The 21,371-nt window shown below is 43.4% G+C and overlaps 1 long non-coding RNA gene across 1 annotated transcript; it reads left to right on the top strand.

Annotated features, from left to right (window-relative positions):
- The first annotated feature begins 1,274 nt into the window (after window positions 1–1,274).
- On the top strand, window positions 1,275–20,625 carry LOC124417797. The gene is made up of 5 exons (XR_006936207.1): window positions 1,275–5,819; window positions 5,987–6,211; window positions 13,122–13,277; window positions 13,533–13,618; window positions 18,936–20,625. It is a non-coding gene; the product is annotated as an uncharacterized LOC124417797 (long non-coding RNA).
- Window positions 20,626–21,371: the final 746 nt, after the last annotated feature.

The following is a 21,371-nucleotide window of genomic DNA, read 5'->3' on the forward strand; positions in this document are numbered from 1 at the left end:
AGAGCAGCCCCTGGCTGACACCCTGCTGACAGCATCAATAAGAATAAAACTCTCCTGATGGTGTGAGCACATCCTGTCCTTGCAATGGAGCATTCTGTGTGGCCTTGACACTGCTGAGGTTAATTTAACTCCTGGATCCTATGTTAGTGACTCTTTGTATTTTCCTATGTCTGCGTAAGTAGGCTATGGCCATCTGTGCAAGTGATGCTGATAGCTCTTTGGCTGTCAAGAAACAGAGGCAGGATTCTCCTTGAGAATCTATTTCTGTGTATGTCCTTTGTCCCCGCTGTAGGACTGATCCTCGTGGTTGCATACGAATTTAGTAAGCCTGTTACAGCTGCCAGCCAGCCAAACTTCCAGCTACTTTCTCTCTGCAATCTAATATCACCCATCTGTAGTGATGGCAACCATTTGCTGATCTTCATTTACTATTTCTCCTGGTTGAGTTTTTCCAATGCACAGTTTCTCTGCAATTGTTTTGGAATTAATTTTCCCTGCTTCAAGGTGATACTTGGAAATCAGCAGTGTGTTATTTGTTTTTGTACCTATTGTGCTAGTCCTAATGAGAAAAGAAAACCACTAAGAAGTAGCCAATGGTATTTCAACAGTGTTAGGGATAGATTTCTTCAAACCACCTGGAGGATTTTTTGCTGAGCCCTTTGCTATTTGGACTGGTTTTTTTTTTCCTGCTAATTTAATTGCTCATGTATAGGATAGGCTTGATGACCTGACAAATGAAAAGCTTGCCAGAATGAATCACAAGAATTACAGGCCATCATCAGCTATTAACTGGGTTGAATCAAATGGTAATCAAGTTGCAATCTGCAGTATTACTATACTGCTGCTCACACATAACATGGTGCTTCTGTTTCCATAAATCTGAGCAATCTGCTAATAGAAATAATTTTGCTGTCTGAGTCAACTATACCTGTGCCTATCTTAGACCAACATGATTAGAAATGTCTCATGTTTGTTGATGCCCCGCTTCATAATAATTATATATAAAATACAATTATTTTATATATTTATGCATTTATCTACATATTTAGTTTCAGTCCTTGGATATTAGTGCATACACAGCAGGAGCTGCCTTGTTCTGTGTAATCCATCTTACCTTTCTGGTAACTACAAGAGCACTGTGATGTTTGGGAACCATAAGTTTTACAGAAGTATGATCTACTCTTTGTAAAATATGGCAATGTATTTAATCTCTGTAATCCAATTTCTTTGGATTTCTTTGTGTTTTGTTAATAATGTAAAGTTTATTCATAGCTACTTCATGCTTTTCCTCTGAAGCTGTTTGCTGTTTCACAGCTGTTTCACAATGAAGAACAATTATTTTTGGCCATTTTCTGAGGCATGGGTTGTTTTTTGCCCAGTAATAAAAGGTATTTTAAGGAGAACTGAAAATCTGTTCATTGAGATAGATCATAAATAGAAGATTTTATAGTCTCTGTTGTCTGGGCTACTGTACTGTACAAGCATCGTATTCTAACTAAAATATCAAAATGAACACAGAAATAAAATGCCCTCTGAGCTGAATAAAATGTGTTTTATTCACAAGACAAATTTCTGCAGGGCAGAACAGAAAATATGATGAGGCACATTGATTTATTCCTTTTGTGAAAACTGATACCAAACCATTATGCTATCAGAGAAGTAATTCTCAGCTGGCAGGTCAAGATCCCTTTCTGAGTCATCATGAATTTCTTCTGAGTGTTGGAAGCAAGTTGGCATGATTTAAATGTTGAAATATAAGAAAAAAAAACATTCAAGAATGAGGAAAAAAAAAATCACGCTGGGCAAAATTTCTACAGAAGAAGAGTTTGGCCAGTCGGCCTAGACCTGAAAGGGCATTTGTGGTAAGTGAGCAAGAGAAGTGAGGTTGCAGGACAAGTAATGAAATGAAAAGAGCTACTCGTCCAGCCTCCTTGGGCTGATGGAGTGAAGCTCTCTGTGCTCCTTTCCTCTCGCCTTCACTCCGTGCGTTGCTGCTGTGGACTCCTGAGTGGTGCTGTGTGCCTTTCAGTGCTTGTTTAGCCAGTAAGGGGACGGTGAGGCCCAAACTGTAAAGTCTGGATTCTGCTGCACTGGAAAGCTTAACAGGACATCCTCTAGATGATAATTCAGATGGAAATTTACAACCTATGTATTTCTGATAAACATTTTAAAGTTCCCATTGCATACCAGACAGTGTTTTGTTTCCAGCCTGCTCATTGGTAGGATGCCCATTACCATAGATGAGCAAACTCAAAGACTGCAGGCTTTGGGAAGCACATGGTATGTGTCAAGCTGACCCACTTCTTGAAAGCCAGCCCGAGCCTTTGTGAAATGTCCTGTAGTTGTTAGAAGGGATGTTAGGATGTCAAGAATGTTTAAGTCTCCAGTGACAGTATAATTACTGTTGTGGTGTTTATAGAGGTGGGAGGGCCTGAGGGGAAAGGGGGCAAAAAAGGAGAATCAGGAAGTGAGATGAGTAAGGCTTTAGGAATTGCGCCCAGATGGAGTTTCATCATGCTTTTTTCTTCAGCTCATTTGGCTCCTTAGTAAATTAGATGTTTACATTTGAGAAACTATTATTTTTTTCCCTCTCTGCATCTCCTACACTTACAAACTCAAACGTTCCACATGCTAATCTGAGAGGCCGCTTTTAAATGGACTTCAGGAACATGAAACTGCCAGGTGAAAATGCTGAGTTTAAATAATATTTGGTTGTAGCTCTTGCCAGTCCTACTGCTAATCTGTAGTTTGTCACTTTCAAATCTAATCTAAGGGGAAGCAGTCTAGCATGAAATCCCAAATGTCTGCTGAGATCTGAAATCCTGAAGATCTGCTGCCCTTGTTAGATAGCAGTATCTTACCGTACAGGACTGCGCTTTATGTTACAATTTAGTGAATATATTCAATCTTCCAGAAACTTCTAGGATGTTCAAGCAGTTGCCTCTTTTTATTTTGAAAGTACAAAAGCACGCATCTACAAAATACATATTCTGACAAGGTGTAAAGTGGTTTTTTTGGCTTTGTTCAGTCACAGAAACCTTCGGGTATACTTGCCTGACAGAACAATTGAAATATTTCAGTCAAGGTCATGATTTTGCAGGCGATTGTTTTTAAGATTAACTTGCCATTACGTATGCTGTCATGATTGCAACGTATACGCTCAGAAGACTGGAGGAAGAATAGCTTCCTGTTCTAGCATATATTATTATTGTGATCAGGAGTTACTGGTGTTTGCCAAGCCACACCTATGCTAACCTCTGCTATCAACAATGTTATTTAATCTACTTGGTACCTTCTTTCAAACCTTTTGAATTTACCTGTATGAGAATTCCACGGAGTATGATATGAAAACATTTGAAATATAGAAATGCTGTTACGGTTGCATCCTCTTGGCAATAAATCACTTTTTCTTTCTAAGAACCAAAATGCTGACATAGACAGAGAGGTTGTCCTATCTCCTCTCCCCTCCACACCCAGACCAGCTATCCCCTGAGCACGGCTTAAAGTGTTCTTAAACTCTCCCATGACTGATAAGCTAACAGATTTCGCTTGGGTTTTGACTAGTAACAATGAAAGTGAATGCTTGAGTGGTTGAAAGCACGTATTTAATTTGGATATTCTGGAAATGAAATGGAACGTAAGCGTATCTGTTGCTTGAAAATTCAACAGCACTTTCCAAAACAGAAAATTCTGAGTTTGGTTCTGGATTTTCAATGCCACACTAAGTGTTCAAAACTCATGAGTCAATGCCACCCACGACAGAAATTGACTTAAAAGCCCATATTCTTAAAAATAAGATGTTTTAAGAGGATGGGTAGGTGGTTGGTTATTTGCCATCTGTTTTCTGTGCTTTTAGGAGATCTTTCTTTCATATTTCCAAGCTTTTGTCATATAGGGGAATTAAAAACTGGTTTAAAACAATGTAGAAGCTGAGATTCTTACTTCAGTCCCTTGACCTTGGTAGCTGAAAAAAGGTGTCAATGCATTTGTAGTAATATTATTAGAAACAGCAACATCCAATTTGACCTAACAGCATTTTAGCATCTTCTCAGAGTTACAGCTTTGTAGAGGAATGAACACTAATCTGTATGTAGGGATCCCCTCATATTTAATATTCTTGCTTTGTGGGTGGGGTTTTTTTTTGAGAAAAGGAAAAGTGTGGAGAGCAATTCTTTGCTATCTCAAAATGCTCTGCTAGCATTCCATTGCATATTGCTAATTTTGGCTAACTTTTCTGTTTTTTAAGGTAATTAACACATAATAAAGTTTGCTAATAGGCAAACATTTTCTGGACTCACAGGCACTAGTAAGTAAAGTCTCATGGTAGAGATGAGTTTATTTTTGTACTTAAAGATTGCAGGAAGGTAACAATTCTGTGTTGTCATGGATTTGTTACACTCGGCTAGGTTTTGTTGACTAGAGGAAGGTTTTGATAAGCAAGTATTTTGCTTTATTTCAGTGTTCTGTGGAGTTCTGGGATAAATTTTCTTATTGGAGACTCCTTATTTGTTCCAATATTGTATGTCATTGTCACACCAAACAACTTTGACTGAATTCTGTGAATGCAAACAACTCCTCTGTATACCACTCCTTCCAGTTAGTTACCTGAATTGCTGAGCTCTAGCAGCTCTCATATTTCCTGAAGTGCCCTATTTAAGTCATATGGTGGGCAGCATTTGTCCTCAACTCAGAACTAACCCTCAAGAGGAGGCTGGGGTCAAACATAATATGAAGTTGTGTTGCAGAACCGGTTAGTGAGAGCAATACAAAGCCAGCGACATGTGCTCACAGCCCAGAAAGCCAACCATATCATGGGCTGCATCAAAAGATGTGTGACCAGCAGGTCGAGGGAGGTGATCCTGCCCCTCTGCTGTGCGCTGCTGAGGCCTCACCTGGAGTACTGCATCCACGTGTGGAGCGCTCAGTACCGGAGAGACACGGACCTGTTGGAGCGCGTCCAGAGGAGGGCCGCAAATGTGATCTGTGGAATGGAACACCTCTCCTGTGAGGAGGACAGGCTGAGAGAGCTGGGGCTCTTCGGCCTGGAGAAGAGAAGGCTGTGAGGTGACCTGATAGCGGCCTTTCAGTGTCTAAAGGGGAGCTCCAAGGGAGAAGGGGACAGACTCTTGAGCAGGGTCTGTGGTGATAGGACAAGAGGAAATGGTTTCAAACTAAAAGAGGGAAGATTTAGGTTGGATATAAGGAAAGTGGTGAGGCACTGCAGCAGGTTGCCCAGAGATGTGGTGATGCCCCATCTGTGGAGACATTCTACAAGGCCAGGCTGGAGCAGGTGCTGAGCAACATGATGGAGCTGTGGATGTCCCTGTTCACTGCAGGGGAGTTGAACTAGATGACCTTTAAAGATCCCTTCCAACTCTAAGGATTCTATGAGTGTATGATTCTATGAAATCACAAATGAAAATTCTACCTTTAGTTTAAGTCAAATGTTTCTCATTTGCTGCACTGACTAACCTGGATTTTCAAATGAGAGTCCATGCAGAAAAAAAGAACAGGTTCGTTTGAGACTCTGAAGAACCTGACAATGCATTTCTAAAAGGTGTTGCCAGATTGCAAGAAGGGTACAAGCTGGCACATAAATGGGTATGTTTCAGCTCTCCTTGGTGTAAGGCTACTGGGCCCCACAGGCCTCCTGCCCACTGGTTGACACACTGCAGGAGCATACCACAAGAGCTCTGCCCAGATGCACGTACACCCAGAAGGAAATAAAGCTGCAAGGCTTAATCCAAGTTAACGTGTTTCTTATTATTAAGTGTGCTTGTCTTTGCAACCTTATTAATGTTCTTATGATGTTTTTACAGGTATGTGATATTTACTTTAACCTCACTGTATAGGAAATTTAAATCCAGACTGTTTTAGATAGTATAATTTGTGGTTTGTTTTCTTGCTTTTAATAATCTCTTGCTTTAGTGCATATCTGACTTGTTGAGAGAGCATATTGCTCAAAGCATGCTTTTGTTCTCCAAAGCCTCTGCCTGCAGCATGATTCCCTTCACCTGGAGCAATTCTGAACAAAGGTCTGCACTTTTGTCCTGCACGGGTCCCCTGCTAGCTGCTGGGGACCACTGGGCAGCTGCCTGAGGTGTGGAAATGCTGGAATGTGGAAGAGGAGGAACTGAGAGCTGCTGAAGATCTGGGGAAGCTGAAGTGAGATGTGACTCAACAGCATATCATCCCTGGCTCATAGGAAGAGGTGAGACACAGCTTAGGCAAGAGGAAATGCACTTGCAAAATCGAACACTTTATAGGAGAAATAGCCTCTGCACCTCATTTACTAACATCTCAATTTTCACCTCTAATCCAGAAACTGCAGTAGGTAGTATGAGGCATTACCAGTGTTTCCTAATTCTGCTGATGGTCTCCGCCTCTTAGCCCTCCAAACTTCTGTTTTCTGCACTGAACTTTTCTGCTCTGCATCCTTTCAAATCTTTTTATGCAGAAGTTTCTTGTGGGCAGAGATGCTGATTTGTCTGTTGCAATTTATCCACTGTATGGGTATCACGTAGTTATGTAAGGCAGAGAAGATAGCCACTTCTCTTTCAAATTTTTAATGCCAACCCTTTGTCAATTTAAATATAAGCTCAATCTGTAATTAAAATGGCATGTTCTCATGTGCAGAATTTATATTGAGTCACAGTGAAAAATGCAGGAAAAGGAAATATTATAATACACCTACCTACAGAGATTACAGACCTAGACAGACAAGTCTTCTGACTTCTCCTTGGTCAAGTGTGTGCTTACAGCTTGGTATTAGCAGGATTAATTGGAACTGGATGGCAAAACCAGATTACCAGGGCAACAATACCGGAAAAGTTTAGGACCCTCTGCTGTACCAAGGGGATGCATCGTTCCTTGTTAATGAATGGCTGGAAACAAATCCATGTGAAAGCAGGCATTACATGTTTTTAAATAGTTCAAAATTGGCTGGGAAGTGCCAAGTGGTGGTTATCTGAGCTTATGTTTTGTGGCTCTGCAGCCAAGGCTGCTCCAGGTCTGTGGCAAAATGGCAGCTAACTATGCAACACCCAGCAACATCTTCACAAGAAGTACTGGAGAGGGACATCAACATCATCCAGAAAGCAAAACTTCTTCAATTTGATATGGGTACTAAAAGTAGGGAATGGTAAGAAGAGGATGAAGAAGGGCTGCATACAGCTAGAATTAGCCCCACATTTTATCAAAACCCCATGCAGTTTTTGAGCATCTTCAATAAAGAACTTTTAATTTTTATCTGAGAAGGACATATTGCACAGGGATAAAATCTAGCCCCCAGTGCATGGTGTAGAGCAGCCGAAGCATGGTAGGAAAGGGCCAGGTATCTTCTACTCTGTTGAATTTAACAACTTTGCCAGATTGACAAAGCCTGAATTGTCATTCTACTTATTTACTTGTCTTTAAGTGTTATAATATTCTCTTCCGCATTCAGAAGGTCATTACCACAATATATTTATTTTGGATCCTCAGAGGTGTCAAACGTTCAGTACTGTGCCTTTCACAAACACACGTGCAAAAAGTTGCTACTTCATGCTCTGTCAGCACTGCCAGAAACATAGCAACGTGTAATCAAGCTGCACATGGTTCAGCTATAGTAAAATGTCCGTACCCTGCCTGCAATACAGGTGTAACTGTACTGGAAGAGACAGCTCCACCAGGCTTCAAGGGTTGGATAAAATCCTCCTTGGAGAACCTGAATGCTTGGTAGAAGAGCTTTCCTCACATGGCTCCCACTGGATCCTCTAACTCATATCCTGTGTCTTAAATGATGGTTACATTCACTGTAGTGGTGTGCAATTCTGAGTCACTTGCCTGTGTTCTTCCTGTAATTTCGAAGCAGTAAGAAAAGCAATTTGATGAACAGTGCTTTGATTGCAAATCAAAGGATGCATGAGAAAAATTCTTCAGTTTGGCACTGCGAGATGGTAACCTTAGACAGACAAATTTTGGGCACTGCACAATTTTGCCTTAGTTTATTGGCATTTGGAGGAGGGACAAAGCATTGACTCTCATGTGGCAGAAATCTCTGACTAACAGCTCAAAAAGCCCTGGTCCTCCTGTCTACTTTGTGTTAATAGGATCTTGAACTCCCTTGGAAACTCTCTGGCAAGACAAATTTACACTGGGGCACAGTGTACCAGTACAGAGGAACAGGAATGGAGATGCTCACATGTTAGGGGGCATGCAGTGTTTGAATTATGGAGCGTGCAACTGAGAAAACAAATACGAGGTAATAAAGAAAGGACAAGCCTGCAGCAATTTGAATAATCCTCCCATTGGGGGATTTTTTTTTAATATGGATGTGAACTCCAAATGTGACCTTCAGAGATAAGATACCGTAGTGCTCTTGTACAGCAATCAGTGTTTCATGGTTATAAATGCCACAGACTTGAAAGAACATTTCCTGCAGTTGACACTATTTAAGAAAATGCATTTAATACTGATTTGAATTATGCTTGTTTAAAAGGAGATCATGCAAAAGGGCGAAACAGGAAACGTCTTTTAAAACACTTCCGTGCATCTCTAGCACATTCAGGTGGCCGTTTTTCTTGTATCTCTTTCAAACCTCCTCTCTCTGATGACACGAAAATCACTGCAAGGGAGATTTAATCTGGCTGCTGGGTGTTTTCTGCTGAGGCAGAGATTATAGGAAACTTTCCAGGCTTGACAGAATCTCTGAGCAGAGTTCAGTGAGCTCTCAGGCAGGACCAAAAGAAATCATCAGAGCACAAGAGGCTTGCTGTCCCAGCTTTCCTTGCAAATGCAGGCAGCTCCTTCCTACCACATCCCAGAGCACTGGGCCGAGGGTGCAGGCACAGTAGGTGTAAGAACTGGTGAATTTGCTCCCTCCAAGGCCACCTTGAGAAAACTAAAATCAGAATTGAAGACTACGTCTGCACTGATTGTGAGTGCTCCAAGTAGGCTGCAAGCGTTCGGTTTAAAAGCTCGTCTCGCTCTTGTGCCTTTATCTATTTCAAACAGGCTGAAGAAGAGATGCATTCAGTGACTGTTTTCACTAGTCTTCGTACACTTAGTGACCGCTTCAACAAGTACCGGTCTTAAGGTTTTAATCTGTAAAAAAAGGAAAGCTTGGTAAGCATGTCTAGTACATCAGTGAACAGCGAATTTCCACACTCCTTAACTATTACATAGCACTTCATCTGCAAAAATCCAGGTGCTTTCAGACAGGAGAGGATTTTTATCCCTCTCCTACTGGGAAAACAGAGTTGAAGAGGAGCAGCAGCTCAGCCAGGACTCACCCAGCTGTCCAATGTCAAAGCTGAGGCTAAATCCCAGGAGTAATTATTTATCCTAGAAGCTGCCTCAAAATAAATAATACAGAGAATTGTGCAACGTAGTTGGAAACAGTGGCAGCACATAAGATGAAAACAGATATAACAAACTGTAATACCGGGAAGTAATTAGATTCAAGACAAGAAAACACCATGAAAGTATGCATGAGATTAAACAGCACCATGTAGTGAATAAACTTTACTTTGGCTAGGCCATATTTTCATTATTAAAACTTAATACCTACATTTTCCAGATTATGTCTCTCTGTTGTGTGTGTTTTTTTTTTTCTTTTAATCATATAGAGTGGCAACAATGGCTCCAGCCTTGAAAGATGATAATTTCCTGAAACACAGCTTTTAGATGTAGAATGAATGTACCTTCACAGCCTTTGAATGAAACTGGTCGGTTTTGACCTCTGTGCGCTCGCTAACGAGTTATGAGTCTTATTTTTTCAAGTTATTTCATGCTGTCATCAACAGAGCGTTCAGGCAAAAGTTGAACATTGCAGCAGGTGCTTTTACAGCCCTTTTGATCTGCAGATCAACATCTTGGGGTAGCTGCAGTCCAGCTGGACAACCCTGGGTCATTGTGTTTGGGCACAGCTATGTGCTCGTGCTCCTCAGCTCTCCCACCTGCCTGGCAGCATGGCTAACACACAGCCGACATGGATCCCAGGACTAATGGCTGTTACACACACCTCCTGCAAGCCTATTTGGCACCTCTGGTGTTCTGAATACTCCAGACTTCACTCCACACTTTGGAAAACTGAGGGAAGCGGCCATTTCATAAGGAGTCAGCATGCGTGGATGGAGATCACATAATTAACATCTACTTTCATTTTTCTGGGTCATTTTTTCCTCACTACTTTTCACTTTTTTTCTGTTAGTTTTCCTTGCAAGTTCCTCAGTGTTCGGGCTCCTGCATACATTTGCAAATCATAGACAGACCGATACTCAGACTATTTCTTTAACTTTTCTTTCAAACGCCCCACCAGATCCTATACTCATCTCTTCAGGCCAGCCGTAACTTTAAAATAACCTCACTGGATGACCAAAATCCCTCAGCATGAAATGCGTTGCTTAGCTACCTCCAAACTGAAGGTCAGGCTTAAAAACTGCTTTGCCCTGGGTTGCAGCTGCCTACCTTCTGGGTTCTGTGCGAGGACATCCTTAGGCCAGCTCTTTGTCAGAAGCCCCTGGAAATTCATCCAGGGCTGCGCTGACACTGCACAGGCAAGAGGGAAGATCCTCGGTGGCCCTGCTGCAGTGCAGAGAGCTAGGTGCTGCCTGCCTGGTGGCCAGGCAGCAGAGCAGTCTCCTGAAGGGTGCCCAGCATCCCACTGGATGAACATTCTGCCCAGCCTGAACATTCCCCAGAATGCCAAATGAATTATGGATGAGTCAGCCAGGGTATTTCCATGAGCTTCCTCTGCTGCACTGCTTCCCTCGCCAGCTGAGCTGTGGTTGTAAACCACCACCTGGGCCTAACACTTCTGACATTAAAATAATAAGAAAAAAAAAAAAAAAGATGATGATTCCCCTTGGTTTTCTGGGAGGATGTGGGGAATCCCTGACGTCTGTGTGGGGCCAAACCCCAACGTCCTCAACATTTTGCTGCACGGCCCAGCATATGCCAGAAATCATCTGGTCCTTTCTGCCTGCTTTGCTCCTCCGTCCCTCCCACTAGCCGGCTGTGCCGACGGAGTCAATTAGAGGAGATGGCAGTGATGCTGAAACTGATTTGAATTTCAACCAGGATCCGCTAACAACTAGAGCTATGCACAGGCAGATGAGGAAAGGCAGTTACCCAAGGACACAGTGACTGCCTGCATATGGTGGAAGTCTTCTTATTTCTTATTTTTAGTCCTTAACTAGGCTCTGATTAATTTATTCAGCAAACACTGATTTCTTTTATTCATCTCTGAGCACACTGAATATGCGTGGTCTTAATTTGCAACGGTGGCATTGTGGAGAAGAAGCAGTCCAGTTCTGGAGATGTTTGCTGCGAGACAAAGCACAAAATGCTTCTGCAACAGCATTTGATGAGTCCTCGCAGACTGACTAGCTTTGTGATCACTTGCAATGATGAAGCAGTGCTGATGTCAAACCGTACAGCATGGGAGATGAAGCATTAATTCAAGCCTCCTAACAAGTTTCTATTATCTGCATTCGAGTTGCATACAGAACTCCTAATCAAGACAGGCTTCAGCTGTGCTAAACACTACCTTCATAAAAATGACAGTTTGCTCTGTAAAGCACTTAACATCTAAACAGGCAACACAAAATAAACTGTAGTGAAATCAAACAAAAGGAAAAGTGATCCCTACTGGCTCTTTACCACCAGCGGGTTACTTGGCTGCATTTGCGGAAGACTGAACTGCATGTTTATCTTCAGGCAGTCTGAAATCCCATTACTTCAGTGGGAGAGTAGCACAGGAGTCAATTTTTCCCTGAATTATGTAGCTGAGTCCTGAATCCAGCACTGAACAGGAACTCGAAGATGAGTGATGCATTGTTTTACTGGCTGAGGTGGAACAGGTAACACAGGAAGGAATATGGATCAGTTATACTTGTGGGAAGGCCATAACCAGCACCTCTTAGAGTTACCCATAACAGCCAGAGACCCTTAACGTGCCCAAACATCTCCAAGGGCTATCTATTCACATGCAGATATTTCTGTCAGCCCTTGCCAGTTCTTCAGGCTGGCCTACCTGCATTTGGCCCTATCCTTATAGTATATAATCTCAATTATACATGCACATGTTTCACGACACCTTTGCCATAGTAATTAAGGGGGCTTCTGTGGCCGTTAAGCCAAAATATGACTCCAGTATAATATCATGATGAAGTTAATTCATCTTTACCCTGACTGACATCAGCCACCTTATTTCAGGCTTTCATTCCCTGCCATGGGGTCTGGCTGTGTCTTTGTACGCTGACAGAGCCCCTTACAGTGCAGAGCCTGCACAACCTACTTACTGTCTGTCATTGGGTTCCCCCTTAGCCCTCTCAATAATCTAAAGAGACGGGTCGTCATCGGCATTGTGTGGATATGCTGCAACTCTCATTGCTCTTGAATTGTCCGCATTGTTCCTCTCAAGCATGGCAATGGAACAAGTTGCACTAGTCTCTTAATGCATGGGTGTCCAACCTTTTGGCTTGCTTGGGCTGCACTGAGTGAAGAAGAATTGACTTGGGTTGCATATATGTAGGTTGCACCAAAAGTAATGCCTCCTATTTATTTCCATGGAAACTACCACAAAGAAAGTAATAACACTATTTCATAGAGCCAATTCTCAGCTGCAAAACTCATTTTTTCAACATAGTCATGACCATTAGCTATGCATTTTTGCCAGTGATGAACAAGAGCCTGCATGCCATGATCATAACAATTTACACCAGAGAAGCTGACCCAGTGTAACCACTGCTGGAATGCACCACCCACCGCCTCACAGTGCTCACATCCACTGTTTGGTCTCTGTAAACAGTCAGCATCAATAAATGTCAATAAGTGCCATTTTTTTCCACATGGAGGAATTCAGTGACACACCTTTGCTTCGTATGCACTTCCATGTCAGATGCCATTTGGCCAGACTGCCCCTTTGCTGCTATTGGTCACATGGCAACAACATGTTACAAAATATCGGCAGGAAGCTTCAACCTCTACTGCCATACCACCAACATCCACCCCTGACCTCATGGGTCAACATAATAAAACTGGGGGCATCACTTTTGGAGCAGCTCACATAAAATATATAATATAGTAAATGTATATAAGTAACAAAACTCATTTAAATTTTCAATATTTTTTATTAGGAAAAAAAAATAGGAGAGCAACAAAACCATAAAACTAGTAGCAAGTTGCCACGAAAAAGACTAATAGGAGGAAAAAGGCTGCCTCAAAGCCTGAGGTGCCTCTGCAGAACCATTTCACAGTTCTCCAGGCTGAGAAGGAAAAAAAAACAATAACGGGTACGTCCTCTGAACTGAGTAAGGCAGCCAGACCTGCTCACCATTGCATAAGAATGACTGCAGCTAAGAGAGAGCAACGGGTGATAGTGGTGTGTGATTCTATTGTGAGGAGTACAGAGGCATCCATTTGCCACCCTGACCCACTATCTAGAGAGGCCTACTGCTTGCCAAGGGCCCACGTCAAGGACATGACAGAGAGGCCGCCAGTCCTTGTATGTCCCACAAACTAATACCCCCTGCTGCTGTTTCACACAGGCACCGACACATCTGTCAGCAACCTGAAGATTATCAAGAGGAACTACAAGGATCTGGGAGCAGCAGTGAAGAACTCGGGAGCACAGGTTGTTTTCTCATCAGTCCTCCAGGTTAGGGGAATGGGGAGGGAAAGAACTGACAGAATTAAGAAAATGGCTAAGGGAGTGGTGCTGTGAATATGGCTGTGGCTACTTATGTCATGGAACTAATTTTGAGAAATCTGGTCTTCTGGGGTAGGATGGGGTTCATCTGTCAGACAAGGAGAAGACGATCTTTGGCAGCAAGCTTTCCAATTTAATCAGGAGGGCTTTAAACTAGAGTTTCTGGGGGATCCTCAAATCATTGCATTTTGATGCTGACAATGGTAATGGATGACCTGGGCCTGGATTTGGATCACAGGCCAGTAAGAACAGGCCTCTCCTCAGCTTCATCTGCTCTGGGCTGAACAAGCCAAGGGACCTCAGCCGTACCTCATATGTCTTGCCTTCTAAATCCTTCAACATCTTTGAATGCTCTCTACCTGTTCCCTGTTCTTAAATTTTTTTTGGCATCGAAAAACTGCACACAGTATTTGAAGTGGTCTACAGGCATTTTTTTCTCCAGTGGAAGATGAACAGAAATATTGTCTCCTTTGTGAAGTTGAGACCATTAAATTGTTGATATTCCAAGTGCTGGGAGATACAGTGCAATGATACAACTGAAGCAGTCTACCAAATGACATCAAACTGGGCATTCCCATCTGACGTGGGCTTTGCTCAGGTCATCTCATGGTGGGATCACTCACCTATCTCATCCAGAAGGAGTATTCACTACCATATGTATATATGAATGTATATAACACGTGATGCACAAACAATTGCTCACCACTTCCCGACTGATGCCCAGCTAGGCCCCCCAAGCAGCAGAAGAGAGAGAGGCGCCCTCCCATCTCCTTAGAAACTCCTTCCACATGATATCACATATTATGGAATATCCCTTAGGCCATTTGAAGTCAGCAGTCCTAATTCCGTTCTCTCCCAGCTCCTTCAGCCCTTCGCTGCAAACAGCCTTGGCTCTGTACAGCGCTGCTTAGCAGCAACTATAAACATCGGTGTGTTATCAACATTGTTTTTCTCCTAGAACCAAAACATAGCGTCATACCAGACACTCTGAAGAAAACAACTCCATCCTCGCCGAAAGACAAGGACTACATGAGCTCTAGTGCTGTAGGAGGGCAAGCTGCAGGGGTAAGCAGCTAGAAAGGAGATGGGATGGAATCACCCCTTTTGGTAGTGGGTGATTATTGGATTGGATCTGCTGAGTTCCTCAGTCCCACTCAGTGACACAGAGCACTTGAGCCAGGGAACGGAAAAGGTAAAACATGTTGATGCAGCTGCAAGATCCAACTCACAACAAAAGAAGAGGAAGAAGAGCAAGAAGAAGGGCAAGTAGTTCCATATGACTTGGAGGACAGCAGCAGGCTTAAAGTCTCTGACAGTAAGTCAGAGTAAGCTCAGAAGACTCAGGCAGGGAAAAACATGTAAATACTGATTATTTTGCACAGATCCGTGTATTTCTTGAGTACCCAGAGAGGGTGTGCATGTACCTTCAACTGCTTCCACAGTTGCTTCCACAGTTATGATGTTATCATCATTTTCCTGTGGTGAAACATTCAGAGCCATTTTGGTCCAGTCTACATCTGTATTTCCTGACTAAAATGAAATATGACTCCCTCCCCCAACCCGATAGTGTCTTATTTACTTGTGTTGGGGAATGACTTGCAGTCAATAATCCTATTCTTCCTGTTATGAAATAATTTATCAGTATTCTAGACTTTGCCTGCTGAGCTAACCCACATTAGTAAACCAAAATGCAAATGATATGCTTGTCTCTGCTGACCCCAACTTTGAAAACTGCTCGGTTTCTTTTTTTCCTTTCTTCTCATCGATGACATGAGACACAGGCACAAGCTCAGAAGTCAGCAGGTACATCTGCCTATATGTCAAGTGACCCGAATCCTCCTTCTCATTATAGAGACTTTCAGTAGCTTAGGAAAGTACAGATGATGCTAATTAGACTAATGAGATAGATTTTGGTAGAAGAATAATAGAACTCTCTCTTCTTTCCTTCAACTCTCTCCTTTTAGTTAATTCTTCCCTTCTATTTTGCTTGCTTGTATGAAAACCAGTTTTGATGTGAATTCATTGGGTTTCAGACACTGGAAAGAAAATTCTCTGCAAACCTCTTCCCTACCCTTGCTGGCATGCTTTCCCTCCTATAGCAACACCACTTCTGCAGTGCAAGGCTCTATAAATTAATTCTGAGAGATATTCAGACTCACACCACTGTCCCTCCTCTCACACTCAATGCTTCTCTAAGCTTTTCACATTCCCTCTGTGCTTTAGATCTTCCACTAGCATTCCTCTAAAGTGCATGTTGTTCTTAATATGCACATTTATTAATCTTCTTGGCTCACCTTTCTTCAAAACTATTACCCCAACTCACATACAGGCACTTCCAAGCCTCTGTTCTTCCCTGTTTTGCATGTCTGATGTTCTGAGTATTTACTTCATTGTGCTGCAGAACTCACTCTCGTGACTTCTGCTTCCTTGAATGATGTTGTTTTTATTTGTATCTTCACTGGTCTCCATCTCTTACTGTTGTCATCTCTCTGCCAATTTTATCTCTCCTCTCAGTGCTCTCTCCTTGTCTTTCACAACTACATCCTCACTTCAGCCTTTGGACAGCTGAGGCTTCTTTTTCCATCCTCATTCACCATGGAAATCTAACCAGGCTTTTACTCTTCTGTCTTTCCCTGTGGATCAATAGGCAGTAATGTTGGCAGCATTCTCCACCAGTGATGTTTGCATTTATCTTAGACTCTTCATCCATTCAGTCTTACATTTTAGCCAGCGTCTTCCTGGAGAAAGAGTCTTTGCCCATTCATCTTTTCATGGCTGCTGAAGAACTTCACATTTTCCTCCTGAAGTGCTGCTCCAGGCTCACTGCTCTGTAAGCACTGTCCTTCCTTTTGTGTTGCTTTGTTGCCTGTGCAGATCAAACCTAGCCCTACTGATGCATCTGGACCATGTGCAAATTTTGCAGCCTTCTCTCTCGAGGTCTCAGCCCTCTTGCTCATCCCTTCCCTTTGAATTTCCCCTACATCCACCTTTTCTCCTTTCCACTCTAATACAAATCAAAAGTCAACATATTTCTCATTTTCTTACCTACTCAGATCTTCCCTCTCACTCCTTTTCTTACCGCGATTTCAAGTTTTCATTTTCTTCCTTCTCCCACCCTCTCCTGATCACTTTTACTTCTTTTCATGCTGTGTGCTTCTTCTTCTGTTTTATCAGTGATGCAAACTTTAATCCTTATGAAATTTGTTTGACACTCCTCTCCATTCTGCCTGAAAAGCTTAATACAAATAATGAACTGTGGGCAACCCAACAATATCACCTCTGAGTTTGGAGCAGGATGAATGAGCTGTAGATGTATTTGCGACTGGGCACTGTGCTGTGTGCCAGCAGAGCACCCGGTCTGAGTGACGGGCATGACAGGCAGCAGAGGATGAAACAAACCCATGCAAGGGAAGGGGTGCAGCAGATCAGGCTGGTGTTACAGAATTATAACACTGTAGTTGCTCATTCTGGTCATGCGTGCAGTGAGATAGGTTGCTTCATGTGTAAACACTCCTACTTATCAAATGGCTCATCAGTCCATTCCAAATGAGGGCTCCTCTCACATACGGAGAACGGCAGGACACCTGAAACAAGTTATGCATGCAAAAGTTCTTCTAAAGCTGGCTGGCAACATTTCTCATACCTAGGGGATTGTTCTCATCTTGCTTTTTCACAGCTATGTATTTGCTGCAGCTGCATCAGTGCAGTTAAAAAATCACAAATTGCCTATTAGGGAGGCTGATAAATCAGTATAAGCAGAATTTAGAGCAGCCTGTATGTGATATCAGAACGACAGGATATATCCTGTTCACATTTTTACAGATAGGAAATGCTGTATTTGGTTCTATCGGCTGCTTCCTCAGGCTGGTCCTGCTTCCAAACAGCTCTGGAGAAACAAACAAAAAACCCTGGGGGAACTGCTGGGTGCTACTCAGGCTTGAGGGAGGTCTGAAGAAGCTTGGAGGGCGGCAAGGGGAAAGATGAAGTGAAAAGTTCCTGTAACTTCTGCATCCAGCAGGAGGGGGTGGGGGGGGTGAGGCAGGGAATCGCGGCTGGCTGTGAGCTGTACAGCTATTTTAGGCATTAAAAATAAATCCAAGCCTCCTCCTCCCCGTGACTTGAGGCCAAGACAAAGTGACTCAGTCTCTCCCTACAGGAGCAGATCTCAAAGCAAAACAAAATCTCATTAGCACAATAACCTAGGTTACTCATCCACAGTTCCTGCAGACTCCTTCCAGACCTCTTTCCCTCTCTGGCGTGCTCATTTGCTTCATCCCTGAGTGCTTTATCCTAAATTAGGGCTGCTGTCACAGCTATTTGAGAGGCTTTGTCTCCTGGACTTTGCATTCCCGGGTTAAAAATCGCTCCAAGACAGCCCTCCTGTCCTCATGAGCAAGGGGAAAGGTTTCGGCAGGCTCTGCTCACAGCCTCTCATTGCAGAAGCATTTCCAGGCCACCCTCTGGGCACGTGCCAGGGCACAGAAGTGCAGTCACTTGAGCTGTGTGGGGAAGGCCTGCAAGGACCCCGGGGCGCCGTGTTACGCTCAGTCATACGCTCTAGCAGTTGAAAATGAACCAAAGCAGGTGATTTCCAGCACGGTGAGCTCCAGACAAAACATCTGAAGTGCATCGCTTTCTCCAACTCCATGGTTTCAAAAAGCACACCTTTTGAGCACCGAGAATGTAAGGGAAGGAAAGAAAACAAAGACTGCTTAGAAATGATGAGGGAGGAAGCAATGTAAACCAGTTTGACAAGGTGCGACTGAGCAAACATTGACAGACTACAGCAAGTTACTGCAGAAATGGCACCAGACAAACCCCATCCACCCCCTCTGCCATGGGGGGAAGTGCTGCTTCCTGCAGGACCTTTGTGGCTCAGCCTGGGGCTCACCCGGCCTCGTCACATGTATTTTAGCCCTCTGATGACACATTTGAAGTGTTTGTTTTGAAAGTCAGTCTGAACTGCTAGGCTGTAAGCATGCCAGTGTGTTTGGTTTGGCCCTATCAGTCGAGCTGTTGGCCAGAGCTGATTGATTAGTCACTGTACACGTGCAACGCAGGCTTTATTATAGCCTCAAAACACGTAAATGCAAAGTGAACTACATCAGAAAGCCCTAAAATTAGGTTCCTCTGTTCCTCCACCACTACACACCACTACACACACACCACTACATTAAAACAACTATGTACCAGGAACAAAAGGCTATTTTTCATTGCTCTTTTTTCCTTCCTTTTCTCCAAGACACCTTGGAATACTAACGCAGCCTGTGAACAAAGAGCCTGTAAAAACTTCGTTCTGAAGAATGGAAGGAATGAGGTCAGCTACAAAAGAGGAGGTTGGATGTCATCGAGTCACAGCACCCCCGGGACAGAAAAGATGTGAGGGTTTTTTTGGTATTTTGTCAACTTTTGCAGCTCGCTGCTGTGGGAGGAGCTCAAGGCAAATAACTCTGAGATGGGATTTGGCCAAAGGTTGGGAAACTGATCATTAATAACTTCTGTTGAGACTGTGCTCAGGGTAATTGCTCTGTATTTCTTGTCACAAACCTGTTGTCTAGGAGGGGTCAGGCAGAACTGTTCCCTACCCCCGCCAAGCACAGGGCTGCTGGTTGGGCTTTTTGTGCCTTTCATTGCATTGAAGCATCAAATACTTCCACCTGGAAAGGCACAGTGCTAATGGCTGGATGAGGGGTAGCCTAGTGGCAGGCGCTAATAAAGCAGTGGGCAGGCTGCCATAAAAGTTCAGGTTCTGAAAGGCTGGCTGGCATTTGAAAACACCGCCTTTCCTCAGCATGGATGGAACAGCAGCAGCATTCTGGGCCTTGCGCTGTATCAGTGGCTGTGCTGTGTGCTAGGGCTGTCCCTCAAGTTTGGTTCCAGCTTCCTCTGTTGTTTTTTTCTTCATTATGCAACTGCCTAAAAGGCTTCTTGTCTGAACCTGAAGCAGCGTCTGAAAAACTCTGTTTTAATTACTGGCACATGCAGCTCCGTGACACACATCCTGGTGTAACCTGGGCATTGCTACTTGAACTGGGAAGTGCTGATATCACTGTAACGAGCATAATATGGACCTTAGACAACATAAGACTGAGAACAGAACACAGCTCCTCCCTCAGATAGCATTCCTTTGAGCAGTGACTGTATAAGTTTGTTTGTGTCTTTTTCCCCCCCCCCATGTTTATTATTTCAAGAAGCATATATAAAATGTGTTCAGTTTATGAGAAAACAAGAAGATCCTGGCCTTCCTGTCAGCACTGCAGGCTCATCCTATGCTTCAGAAATCCATCAGATTCCTTCCCCCTCAGATCACCAGTTGTGAGTGTTCTGTGGGACAGATGTATGCCTTGTTTACATTGCACAACAACACTGTCTTCAGGTTCTGCTCCCAGTGTGCATACACAATGTGGAATCACATCCAGCTCATTTGCTTTCCCTCTGTTCTGTTGTCTCTGAAAAGCCAAGAGGATTAAAAAAGGCAGCAAACATTCACTATTGTTAATAAGCCCAGTTCATCTGACTTTAAATAAACAAAGTAATAAATCCATTAGGAAATAAGATGTGACTTCTCCTAGTTACCCTCCAGGAGAGAACCATGCCTTCAGGAAGAAAGAAATGGAAGAGCTTTATGCCTGAGGCATTTCTGAGAACAGTAAAAAGGCATGCAAATAGAAATCCAATCTGTTTCTGATGCACATGCTGGGGCTGAAAAGAGTCATTAGACAAATATGTTGTTCCTGAGCAGCAGAACTAATGAAGCCTGGTTTGCTACGGATTCACGTCCTTTGTCCCACATCTCCCTTCCCACCAGCACAGGAATTCCAGCTCCCCTGGTGCCTCCTGTGGCGTTGTCACCACCACCAGGCGTCAGACTGGGGCAGTTTGGAGCTACAAAAACATTCGCTGGTTGTCAGCACGTGGGTGCTGGCCGGCCAGCTGGGATCCTCCTGCCTTTCCTTCAGTCCAGGCAGGAACTCAGCTCCCTTTCCCTTGCCCTGCTGCCAAGTTCTATGAAATGTTGTTAGAAAAAATATATCTAACGTTATCTCTCCTTCAACTTTGGTCAGAACCTGATTTGCCAGACAGAGGGTTACAAAGATGATTAGGTGTGGGACAAACACTGATGGTGTAAGTTTCATTTCCACAGGAAACTCAAAGTTCAACTACTTTTCTCGCCTTAAAAAAAAACAAGCAAACTCAACGGGGTAAATCAGGAAATATTCCCACAGTCATTTCCAGCTGCAATACAGCTCGTGTGAGGAATGGTAACTGACCTGCCAGCTCACACTAAAAGCTACCGTCTGATCTATTTTTTTAAACAAGAAATCTCTGAAAGCTTCTGCTGCTGCTGCTGCTAAGGATGAGACCTGCCATATAGCTGAGCGTTTCCAGCTCACCACATGCTCACTGTTGCCCCAAACACACTGCCTGTTCTGTGCTCTGCTCTCCGTGTGCCTCTCTAGTCCCAGCTCCAGGAGAGCCCTATCACGCTGAATTTATGTGTTGCTTGGACTATAAACTGCATTGAGCAATAGGCATCATCTGCTTGGAGAGCTCCCTCTGTCATATTTGCTTGACCTTATGTTTTGTTTTAGTTGTTTATTACAGTTTCCTCAGTACACTCTCCCTCTGCCTCCTGACCAAGCTGCGAGTTCTCTTTCACCCCAAAAAGCCCTCACAA

This window comes from Gallus gallus, chromosome 2, assembly GCF_016699485.2.
Source record: "Gallus gallus isolate bGalGal1 chromosome 2, bGalGal1.mat.broiler.GRCg7b, whole genome shotgun sequence".
Lineage (NCBI taxonomy): Eukaryota > Metazoa > Chordata > Aves > Galliformes > Phasianidae > Gallus > Gallus gallus.